Source organism: Capricornis sumatraensis, chromosome 9, assembly GCF_032405125.1.
Source record: "Capricornis sumatraensis isolate serow.1 chromosome 9, serow.2, whole genome shotgun sequence".
Classification (NCBI taxonomy): domain Eukaryota; kingdom Metazoa; phylum Chordata; class Mammalia; order Artiodactyla; family Bovidae; genus Capricornis; species Capricornis sumatraensis.
The window spans coordinates 60,019,355-60,032,097 of record NC_091077.1 but is presented as its reverse complement, the minus strand read 5'-3'; positions in this window follow the sequence as shown (position 1 = coordinate 60,032,097).

Here is a 12,743-nt window from a genome sequence, read left to right as displayed (position 1 = left end):
GTGAATGAATATTATGTGCTATCCCCTATATAAAACTTTTTTAGAACTCTCTCATGTATTTCAACAACATTTTGAGGAAGATACTATTGTTGTTATCTCAGTTGAGGTTTAGAGAATGATACGTCTGAAGTTAGTACAGGGTTGAGGTGAGATTGGTCTCCCAGATGCTGGAACTAGAATGGAGAAACTGTTATGTTATATGGTGCATCTAAGTCAGGTGACACATCTTTGGGACAGATACCACCACTAATATGATCATGAAGAGAAGCAAGGTTAAAACTTGTTTCAGCAGCCTGGAATGCTAGGCTGAAATCAATTTGGTGATTCTGGTGTGTCTAGAACAGGGTTGGAGAGAATTGATTTTCTAGGGGATCTTGAGAAAATATGGAGGTTTTCATGGATTACAGTTAAGTAGCCCGGTTGGTAAAGAATCCACCTGCAATGTGGGAGACCTAGGTTCGATCCCTGGGTTGGGAAGATCCCCTGGAGAAGGGCAAGGCTATCCACTCCAGTATTCTGGCCTAGAGAATTCCATGGACTGTATAGTCTATGGGGTAGCAAAGAGTTGGACACGATTGAGCCACTTTCACTTTCACCTACTTTCAACAGTCCAGAGGAAATGATAGACCATCTTTCCCAGATAGAAAATGAGAGGAGAAATAGAAAGCTTATAGTCACACAATGGTGATACATCAGAACAAATTATAAATTAGCTTTTAAAGATTCCAGGTGAGAAATGGGATGAATTTGCAGGAGACTCCAGAGTCAATAGTAGAAGACTGTGGACACCTGAGTAAGTAAGACAGCCAGATAGATGGAATTTTGTGGTACTTGAAAAGGCAGCGCAGAAGGGAGGTCACAGACATGAGAGAGTTTACCTACTTTTGATATCATGGAAAGCTGGTGGGGATACCCTCATCTTCCAAATGTGTCTTATGAAACAAATAGCCAGAGAGAAGCCTCTGTTCATATTAGGATGCTTTAATTCATATGCATGAAGACTGTTAGGAACAGGGTTGTTGTTGTTGTTTTTTTTTTTAACTGACTCACAATATTTAGGAACACATTTATTCTCTTAAACTTCTATTTTATTTTTATTTGGGATTGCAAATTTTTACCTACTGCAAATTCTTTATCTATGGAAAGAATTTTAAGTAGGTGATCTCTTCTGTTTTTGATTCTAACATTTTAGATCTAGAATATGATTTTTAAACATGATTTATATGATTCAATTACTTTACTTTTCTTGCATGGGCCAAATATTATGTATGAAAGTGACATTTTTGTTTTTGAACTTTCTTGTAAATTGAGAGCTTTGATGTTTGTTCATCTGGGAGTATACTGGACATCTGCTTCATAGAGATGCTCATAGGAACACCCCTTATGTCTGCACATTGCCCCAGACAGCAGTGACACTAGCCACATCTGCTTTCTTCCCCAGGGGAACTGCCAAGGGCCAGGCTGAAAGAACAGCTGCACGATAATCCCGACAACCAATTACTTATTCATGAAACAAACAAAACAGATTTTTGTCTATCTTAGAACACGTAGCTTTGGGACTCTACTGAGCGGAGAATAGGATAGCCAAACAGAGAGGTGACATGGAGGATCTGCATTTTTGGTAGTTTTAAAGTTCTAAGGGATTATTCAGATTTATAACCTGACCCTCTTCCAAGTCCCATGGCATTCCTTTCTTTTCTTTCCAGTTATACAAAGTCTGTGTCTTCCTTTGTTCTTGTATCTCTACATTAAGCTATCCCTCTTTCATGTGCTCATAGATCCCTGCACTTTTCCATTAGGGCACTTATCACAGTTTATGGTTATACTGTCTGTGTGACTTTAAAAAAATTCTTGTGCACCATCTAGATTGGAAGCTCCATGAGAGCAGGGACTTTGTTTCAGTCACTCAATTCTATATTCCCAGAGTCATTACCAGTGTCTGACATATGGTAGAACCTCAATAAAGGTTCAGTGAATGGGTTAATAAAAAAATGAATGAAACTTTTTATTCAGGTTGTGGCCCCTTCTTATTAATTATGAGAGAGAGAAAGTATTAAGACCATACCTGCTTTCTACCTGCTTTTTGCTCATGAGAAACATAAGGAATTAGGAGATAAGACTGCTCACATTCATAGCAGGTGCTCAGTAAAAGTTTATTGAGAATAATAGACATAGTTTTCATTTGTTTAGGATGTATTGCTATAGATGTTCTAGTCTCTTCCTGATTTTCAACTCAGTACCAATTATAATCAGGGATGATCACAGTCTTTTGTTGAGTCCCTGCCCTGTACTAGGCATGGTGTTAAGTAATATACTTATGGTATTTGGCTTGATCCTTCAAATGACCCTACAAAGAATGTGTTCTTATTCCCGCTTTCCAGATGAAAGGGTACAGGTTCAAAGAAGTTAAGACACTTGCAGAGATTCAAAACCAGTTCTATCTGATTTAAAAATCAGTGCTTTCAATAACCATGCAATTCTGGTTTCACATTTTCTATTTAGAACTTAGGATCCTAAAGAGAATGATTTCCCTTGTGAACACTTGATGGTTCCCCTTTGTCTTAAGAAAGTGAATGACCAGGAAACTCAGTTTATATAAGCGTTAATTTACCAAGCATTACAGGAAACCCCTTTAGTTCTGAAAGTTCTTTGGAAGTAAGGGCAGCAGGGAACAGGTGAAATTTTAGGATGTCTTGAAGCCTGAGTGGACAGTGTTGTTTCAGACTTCCAAGGCTCCTTCATGAGTGAATCATAAATTGGGGCTGTGGTGAGATGTAGGACAAAAGACCTGCCTTTGAGTATCTGTTGGTCTTCTTGGGGGAGAATGGATTCATGTATGAGAAACTCGCGGAAGGAGAGTCGGAATTGGGGCTAGCTCCTGTGGGACAGTGGAAACAGAACCATCCATCTATCCATCCAACCAACCAACCAATCACTCAACCAACCAATATTCAACATCTCTTATGTGCTAGGCTCACATTCCAGTGAGCAAGGTAATCAAAGTCCATGACCTCAAGGAGTCTATGGACTCTTGGGTGGGCCAAGGTCCCAGATGTGCAGTCCTATTATATCACTGACTCCTGTTAATGGTCTCACCCTACCCAGGAAGTAACTGATAGTATAATTGTTCATATAGAACACATAAGGAAACAAGTTCAGAGAGGTTAAGTAAGAAATTAACTCTTGCCCAAAGTCCTTCAGGTGGAAAGTAGCAGAGTCAGGATACCATCTGAGCCTCATCCAAACTGCAGGTATTGCATAAAAACTGAAGCTCGACATTTGCTAAATTTCATGGAATTTCAGCTGGATTGATCTTGTTTACCTGAACGTCCTGCCCAAGGTGAATGGTGGTGCCGTTGAACAATTTCACTGCTTATCAGAGAAGCTGTTAAGCTCTTGGTAAAATGAGGGTGATAATAGATTTAATAATTTTTTGTGGGAATTTTGTGAGGAATAAGTGAGTTAATGTATGTAAAGTGTTTAGATTAGTGCCTGGCACATGTCATATAAGTAGTGGCTATGATTGCTGTGGTTCTATTGACAGGCATTTGAGAAGAGTATTTATGTGAAGAAAATAATGAATTTCAGCTTGGAACATGTGGAGCAAGCACTTAGAGTTTGCATCCAACTGGATGTAAAACCAGTTTAATGTCCATATTGTCCACTTGACATTATGCACCATGGGGTCAGAGATTGCCTGGGTCACCCTTGCACCTACAGCACGAGAAAAGTGCCTGACTCACAAAGGTACTCAATATTGATTTATTGGATAAATGATTGAATGAATATGTGATTGCATGGTAGGCATTATTTAGGATATAAGTTAGTAGTAATTAGTAGTTTGTTGCTCAGTCGTGTCCGACTCTTTGCGACCCCATGGACTGTAGCCTACCAGGCTCCTCCCTCCATGGGACTCTCCAGGCAAGAGTACTGGAGTGGGTTGCCATTTCCTTCTCCAGGGGATCTTCCCGACCTGGGGATCGAACCCGGGTCTACCGCATTGCAGGCAGATGCTTTAACCTCTGAGCCACCAGGGATATAAGTTATACATGGGTGAAATAATGAAATAACTATGTTCCCCCTCTCCCCAAAAGGACACAGCAAATGAGAAATAGAGAGGAATGCGAGTGAGTGTGGTCTTCCTACAGACTCCAAACAGTGTATTGCCTAAAGGAAGAAGTGGCGTTGTTCTCTTTCCGATTCTTGTGCGAGCTGTCCTTCCAGGGCCTTGAGATGTCCTCGGCCAGGTCTTCATAGTGCCCCGGCATTCTCTGCCAGCCAAACTATGTTGCCAATCATCATGAAAATAAAGAATCTTTCTTCCTGTCCTTGACTTCAAACTGGGGTCAAAGGCCTTAGGCTGGTGTGAAAATAAATAAAGGCCCAGAGCAGACAAAGGCCATTCTGCAGCCAGCCGTCACTGTAAACACTGGCCTTCCTTTCCTCTAGTCTGAAGCTTCCAGTACTTCCCTGGGCCCATCATGACCTCAGTTGGCCTAGTGGCCTGGTGGCTGCGGCAGGTCCTGGTGGTCTCATGGTAAGAGATGGGAGGCTTCTGAGGGACGTCAGAGGTAAGTGACAACTCTGGAAATGTGTGTGTGAATGCATACTCAAGGTTATGATATGTTTTACTTTTATGAAGGATGTACAACACACAATTTACAAATAATAAAATGTAAATGCTAAGGTAAATTCCATATTGATTTTCAGACAATGCGTTCCTTGATTTATTCAGAACTCTTGTATCTAGAGTCAGTCATGGTTGCAGTTGGATAACAAGAACAGTTTTGACAAGAATGTTCATTGATAATTTCATTAACAAGTACAACAAAAGTGAAACAACAAAGAGCTTGGAAACCACTCATTTGTCAATAGTGTGAGTGACTTTTTTGCTGAGTTTGAAAGAATTGCCTGCTTTTTGTGCTTATCACTGTGGAACAGCTATAGACTTGTCAGCTTTAAGCATAATCTACATTATTAGTTTCACTTTCTTAAATCTAGACAATCAACAGAACCATCATTAAGTCTCTATTTGTAGCATTTGCAATTTTCTGTGGTATAACTACTCCTACTTTGGCTAATTTCGATCTACTAGTGTGATGTTACTGAATATGGGGCTGGGAAAGATATGCACACCACCATACAGTGACTGCCATACAGATGTGATAGATGTAAACAACCTTAGAAGCAGATTCTACTAAACTAATCAGGAAGTGATGAGTTTTGAATATTTATTACCTCTTTCTAAGGTGGTATATTTGATCACAAGTTTCAGCTCAGTTCATTTCAGTCACTCAGTCGTGTCCGACTCTTTGTGACTCCATGAATAGCAGCACGGCAGGCCTCCCTGTCCATCACCAACTCCCAGAGTTCACTCAAACTCATGTCCGTAGAGTCAGTGATGCCATCCAGCCATCTCGTCTGTCATCCCCTTCTCCTCCTGCCCACAATCCCTCCCAGCATCAGAGTCTTCCAATGAGTCAACTCTTCGCATGAGGTGGCCAAAGTACTGGAGTTTCAGCTTTAGCATCATTCCTTCCAAAGAAATCCCAGGGCTGCTCTCCTTCAGAATGGACTGGTTGGATCTCCTTGCAGTCCAAGGGACTCTCAAGAGTCTTCTCCAACATCACAGTTCAAAAGCATCAATTCTTCGGTGCTCAGCTTTCTCTACAGTTATAATTTCACATTTAATAATGGCTGTGTTTAACACCCAGCTTATCAAATCCTTAAAATTTAATAACTGGCTTTCAGGAGTGGGTTTGAGCCAGCTTTGGTATACCACTGACTCCAGCCTTGTTAAAGAAGATGAGAGTGCACAGGCATGAGACCCAGAGGTCTGGTGGATAAGGCAGTGCCTAGCACTGGAGATGACCTGGAGCAAGTAACTCCTGGGACCACTAGAAAAGGAAGACAAAGAGGAAAGAGACCTCGCTTGTTCAGGAAGAAAAGTAAATTCTCCTGGAACCCCCTTGCAGGTTTGAGAAATTCTTCACTCACTCCACCCATAAAGATAACATTTACTCCTTGATGTTTTGTGTCTTCATGGAACTTGTAGGATTAAAGCATGCCTAAAATAATATAGTCTGTGCTAGTTGCTTGGCTTTTCAAGTGAGCTTTGCAAAGTCAGTGGCCATGTCAGTTTGTCTGCCTCATCAGAGCATTGCCTGCAAATGATTGCAAATCCTCGCAAAAGACTACAGGAAGTTTTGATCTCCCTCTGTTAGCAATTTCCTTTTGACATGTGTTTAACATGGCAGACATTTTGACCTCTGCCCTTTGGCACCGAGGATGCTTTGACTCCATGTTTATAACTAGCACCAAAATGGCTGAATTTTTGTCAAGAACATATTTTTCTTAATTAGTCTCATTAAGCCATTTTAATTTAAAAATCAATGTTCAATATAGTGCAGTGAAACTATTTCTACTTTTTGTCATTTCTTATTTTATCAAAATCAATTTTATAGGAATTCACTCCTTTATGTGAATTTTTACAAGCAAGGCTTAATTATCAGTTGTGATTTATCTGTATCAAATGTAATTGTATCAAATTTTAGCTTCTTCCAGAGTGAATTTTCTACTGTGGCTTTACTTCTACTAAGTCCAGTTTTCCTGAAACACATTTGGTTGATCTGAACTTTGTCAGGACAATGTGATTCAATGTTTAGTCATTAATATATTTTGCTTTATGTAGTTTAGCTGTTGTTAGTTTTCTTTTGAACTAATTTTTTTAAACAGAACAATGAGATAGAAATTCCCAACTACCTTAGGCATCTATAGAGATCAGGAGTGAAGCTAGTAAAGACAGACTGGACCAGATATGAATGAAATGCCATGGGCTAAGTTTTTGTGAATAGCAGACAGGCAGATCAGTGGTAATTATCAATGACAAGAACTTTAGAGAAACAATGAAATGCCATTTTGCATTAAACATGAAGCATGACAATTTTCTAAAACTACTCAAAGTTTGTGAGCTGTGTGTGTAATCCCCATTAAGGCTTCTTGACCCTGGCAGGCCCTTGATGCATGTTGAAAAGAATTGAGTTGAATGGGCATGATGTAGCCAAAGAGCCCAGGCTCTGGGTCAGGTGATCTGGGGTCTGAACCCAGCTCTGTCACTTCTTGCTGTGTGTACCTGGTCAGGTCCATTTTCATCTGGTGGTCTCAGTTTTATCGACTGTCAAAACATGGGTTGATCTCTAAAAGTTTTTAGATCTTGGAAATCTGAAGAAATGTATGACATCTGTCTTCAGAATTACACACACCCTTATTTTGTGTATAACTTTAGAGAGTTTATATGCCTTTTAATGGCTGCTCAAGGATAATGAGTTAAGAACACCCAACCCAGATGATCTGTTAGGACCTGTCTGGCGTTGACATGCCAGTACCTAGGTAGGTGATATGTATGTACATCTGCCAGCTGATGCCTGAGAGCTGACACACACACTGTTGATGGCATAGAAATGGAGAAATCCTGAAAAGAAGCATCTGGAACCCTTAGTTTGCATGACTGGTTCACTAGTATTTTCATTAATAATACTAATGATTGAGAGCATAGGCCTATGGGTTGAGCTGCCTGGGTTAAAATCCCAGCTCTGTACAAGTGTCTTGGGCAAAACACTTACCTAGTCTGGGCCCTGGTTTCTGCATCTGTAACATGGGAATATTAATAGTACCAACTTCATATGGTTGTTGTATGAAAGTTAGATATTAAATTATTACTTCTTACTACCTCTTAAAGGAACCAATGCTCAGAGAATTTTACATCATAACGTGGTAATATTATAGTCCACAGGTTTCAGAGACCATCTAGTTCAACCCTTCATTTTACCAAAGGAGAATCAAAGGGAAGAGCTTTCTCCAAGGTCACTCAACTCACTGGAGTCTGTGTTGCTTTCTGAAACTACCCTTAGACACTGGGAAAAATGTCAACTCACATGATGTCATTGGCATGCCACTTTTCAAGGCAAGAGAAGGCCCGTCTTCTCGGACCAAATTCCATGTGTTTCTGTGATATATTTATTGAGTTCTCTGATTCCAGCTGTTTCTGCTTTGAGTGTAGAGTGATTCAGGGCCGGTTGGACATTTGAGGGTATGATTTCTACAAAAGCAATTTGTAAGAGCCTCTGATTCTACCTGGAAATTAGTCACCCCAATTCTAATAACAAGGCTGTTATGACCCTGGCTTTTGTGACTGGCCACCCCTCCCAGAGCAGGTATTTCAACCACCCATCTGCAACATCTCAGTTCAGTTCAGTTCAGTCACTCAGTCGTGTCCGACTCTTTGCGACCCCATGAATCGCAGCACGCCAGGCCTCCCTGTCCATCACCAACTCCCGGAGTTCACTCAGACTCACGTCCATCGAGTCAGTGATGCCATCCAGCCATCTCATCCTCTGTCATCCCCTTCTCCTCCTGCCCCCAATGCCTCCCAGCATCAGAGTCTTTTTCAATGAGTCAACTCTTCGCATGAGGTGGTCAAAGTACTGGAGCTTCAGCTTTAGCATCATTCCTTCCAAAGAAATCCCAGGGCTGCTCTCCTTCAGAATGGACTGGTTGGATCTCCTTGCAGTCCAAGGGACCCTCAAGAGTCTTCTCCAACACCACAGTTCCAAAGTGTCAATTCTTCTGCGCTCAGCCTTCTTCACAGTACAACTCTCACATCCATACATGACCACAGGAAAAACCATAGCCTTGACTAGATGGACCCTAGTCAGCAAAGCAATGTCTCTGCTGTTGAATATGCTATCTAGGTTGGTCATAACTCTATGGGTTGCTTAATATCACCACCACTCAAAGAACTGGAGCTTCTGGGGGAAACTTTTCTGACCTAATCACCTTAGTATATGACTCAAGGTAAAAACTAAGGTGGAAGCCCACCCAAGACATTTCTCAGTTCTACTGGGCACCCAACTATATAGGATGGTCCCTGAAGACTGGGGTTAACTTTGCTGTTGAGGAACTGTAGATTATAGAACTGGTAATGGCTTGTGTTGCTACTCTTCCAAAAAAAGTGGACTCCTTCCTCAGAGCCCACCCATTAGCGCATTACCCACCCATGAGTACTTCACTGCCCTGCTGATTTCAGCAGCTGGTAGGAGGTTGTGAGAAGAACACTGCCAGCCCCTAAGGGGTCCTGAGCAGGGCACCCAGGCTCCCCAAGTCTTGGAATCCTTGTCTGTATGGTATAACTGTTTTGAGAATTAAATATTAATAATAATTACAAATAACATTTTTGAACTTAACAATCACAGTATTATTATTAAGAGTATTAACCAAGGACTTCCCATTTGTCTTGCACTGTGTCATGTGCTTCACAGGAATGACCTCATTTAATCTTCAGAAACATCCTCTGGGGAGAGGTGTGTCCTGTTACCTATAGAGATGAGGAAGCAGGCTCACAGAGGTGAAATGAGCTGCCCAAAGCTGATGAAGGACAGACAGAGGGCTTGAATGCAGGGTAGTCTGACTCCAAGCTCTGAGCAGGTGTCCTTCATGCTCTCTCGCTGCCTCACTTGCTCTCTTCCATGTTCACTGTGTGTCAGGACTTGCAGCATCTTAAAAGCATTTATGATAAATACATTTATCCTCACACCAAATATAGTGTGTGGGTGTGAAAGCTCATAGAGAAGAAAGAGTTCTCTACACATGCTCGTTTTTACCTCATGTGAAGTTATCTGACTTCAACAGTGGATACCCCTGGTATTTTAAAGGGCCATAAAGGTTTTGGGGAGTTCAGAGGGGCTGGGGTCCTGAAAGGCCTATGGAAAGTGCTGACAGATGTTCAAAGAAACTGCTCTGGGTTTTAGGAAGGTAATCTTGTGTGAGACTTGGCTAGGACCTCAGTCTTGAAGTCGGACCAACTGTGCTGTGATACTTAGTAACACTGGGACCTTGCAGACATGACTTAACTTATTTGCATCTCAGTTTTCTCATTTGGAAAAGGGGATATTCTAGAGCAGGGCTTATAGGGTTGCTCTGAAGATTGAGAGAGATAGTGTATTTAAATAGCCTAGAGTCTTGTGTGTAGAAAATATTCAATAACTAATAGGTATTATAAATTTTATTCTGTGTACTATATAGTAAATAACAGCTAATATTTACTGAGCATTTGCTGTGTATCACTCATTGGGTTAAGTATTTGGCATGTATTGACTTATTCCATGTTCAAAACAGCTTTGAGGTTTCAGTTCAGTCGCTCAGTCGTGTCTGACTCTTTATGACCCCATGAATCGCAGCACACCAAGCCTCCCTGTCCATCAGCAACTCCTGGAGTTCACTCAGACTCACGTCCATCGAGTCAGTGATGCCATCCAGCCATCTCATCCACTGTCATCCCCTTATCCTCCTGCCCCCAATCCCTCCCAGCATCAGGGTCTTTTCCAATGAGTCAACTGTTCGCATGAGGTGGCCAAAGTACTGGAGTTTCAGCTTCAGCATCATTCCCTCCAAAAAAATCCCAGGGCTGATCTCCTTCAGAATGGACTGGTTGGATCTCCTTGTAGTCCAAGGGACTCTCAAGAGTCTTCTCCAACACCACAGGTACTATTAATATCTCCATTTTACTGATGGGAAGCCAGGTCTTGGAGAATTTCAATAATTTGCCTAATATCTCACACTTTGTGAGTCATAGGGGTGGGGTTTGCAGTGGACTGGTCTGACCTCAGGGCCCATGTGCTTTCCAGGCTGTCCTGATAACATTTACTCCTGACTTGTCTTCTTTGAAGTCTTGTCTCCAGGTAACTCTAATCATCCACTCAAGTCTCTTTTCAGTTAATTGAAAATACAATGTAGTGTGTTTGTGTGTGTGTGTGTGTTGACAAAGGCCAGCTTATCTGGGAGGAGAAGTATGGACATTTACTCATGAGGAAACTGAGGCTCAGAGTCACACGTTTGCATTTCCAAAGAGGAACTATTGATTATCGTAATATAAATATACTTTATTTACTTATTTTTGAATATATTTTAAATGGCAATGGTATGGACCTAACAGAAGCAGAAGATATTAAGAAGAGGTGGCAACAATACACAGAAGAACTGTACAAAAAAGATCTTCACAACCTGGATAATCACGATGGTGTGATCACTCATCTAGAGCCAGACATCCTGGAATGTGAAGTCAAGTGGGCCTTAGAAAGCATCACTACCAACAAAGCTACTGGAGGTGATGGAATTCCAGTTGAGCTATTTCAAATCCTGAAAGATGATGCTGTGAAAGTGCTGCACTCAATATGCCAGCAAATTTGGAAAACTCAGCAGTGGCCAGAGGACTGGAAAAGGTCAGTTTTCATTCCAATCTCAAAGAAAGGCAATGCCAAAGAATATTCAAACTACCACACAATTGCACTCATGTCACATGCTAGTAAAGTAATGCTCAAAATTCTCCAAGCCAGGCTTCAGCAATACATGAACCGTGAACTTCCTGATGTTCAAGCTGGTTTTAGAAAAGGCAGAGGAACCAGAGATCAAATGGCCAACATCCGCTGGATCATGGAAAAAGCAAAAGATTTCCAGAAAAACATCTATTTCTGCTTTATTGACTATGCCAAAGCCTTTGACTGTGTGGATCACAATAAACTGTGGAAAATTCTGAAAGAGATGGGAATGCCAGACCACCTGACCTGCCTCTTGAGAAATCTGTATGCAGGTCAGGAAGCAACAGTTAGAAGTGGACATGGAACAACAGACGGGTTCCAAATAGGAAAAGGAGTACATCAAGGCTGTATATTGTCACCCTGCTTATTTAAATTATATGCAGAATACATCATGAGAAACGCTGGGCTGGAAGAAGCACAAGCTGGAATCAAGATTGCCGGAAGAAATATCAATAACCTCAGATATGCAGATGACACCACCCTTATGGCAGAAAGTGAAGAGGAACTAAAAAGCCTCTTGATGAAAGTGAAAGAGGAGAGTGAAAAAGTTGGCTTCAAGCTCAACATTCAGAAAACGAAGATCATGGCATCTGGTCCCATCACTTCATGGCAAATAGGTGGGGAAAGAGTGGAAACAGTGTCGGACTTTATTTTGAGGGGGCTCCAAAATCACTGCAGATGGTGACTGCAGCCATGAAATTAAAAGATGCTTACTCCTTGGAAGGAAAGTTATGACCAACCTAGATAGCATATTCAACAGCAGAGACATTACTTTGCCGACTAAGGTCCATCTAGTCAAGGCTATGGTTTTTCCAGTGGTCATGTATGGATGTGAGAGTTGGACTGTGAAGAAGGCTGAGCGCAGAAGAATTGACACTTTGGAACTGTGGTGTTGGAGAAGACTCTTGAGAGTTCCTTGGACTGCAAGGAGATCCAACCAGTCCATTCTGAAGGAGAGCAGCCCTGGGATTTCTTTGGAAGGAATGATGCTAAAGCTGAAACTCCAGTACTTTGGCCACCTCATGTGAAGAGTTGACTCATTGGAAAAGACTTTGATGTTGGGAGGGATTGTGGGCAGGAGGAGAAGGGGACGACAGAGGATGAGATGGCTGGATGGCATCACTGACTCAATGGACGTGAGTCTGAGTGAACTCTGGGAGTTGGTGATGGACAGGGAAGCCTGGCGTGCTGCGATTCATGGGGTCACAAAGAGTCGGACATGACTGAGTCACTGAATTGAACTGAACTGAACTCATCCTAGAGGGAAAGAGGACTGCAATTATGACTAGAGATAGGAATAAGAGAAAAAGAACAAATAGAGCAACCCATCCCACCCCTGCACATTCTACCATGAAATCTCATCTGAGGCTG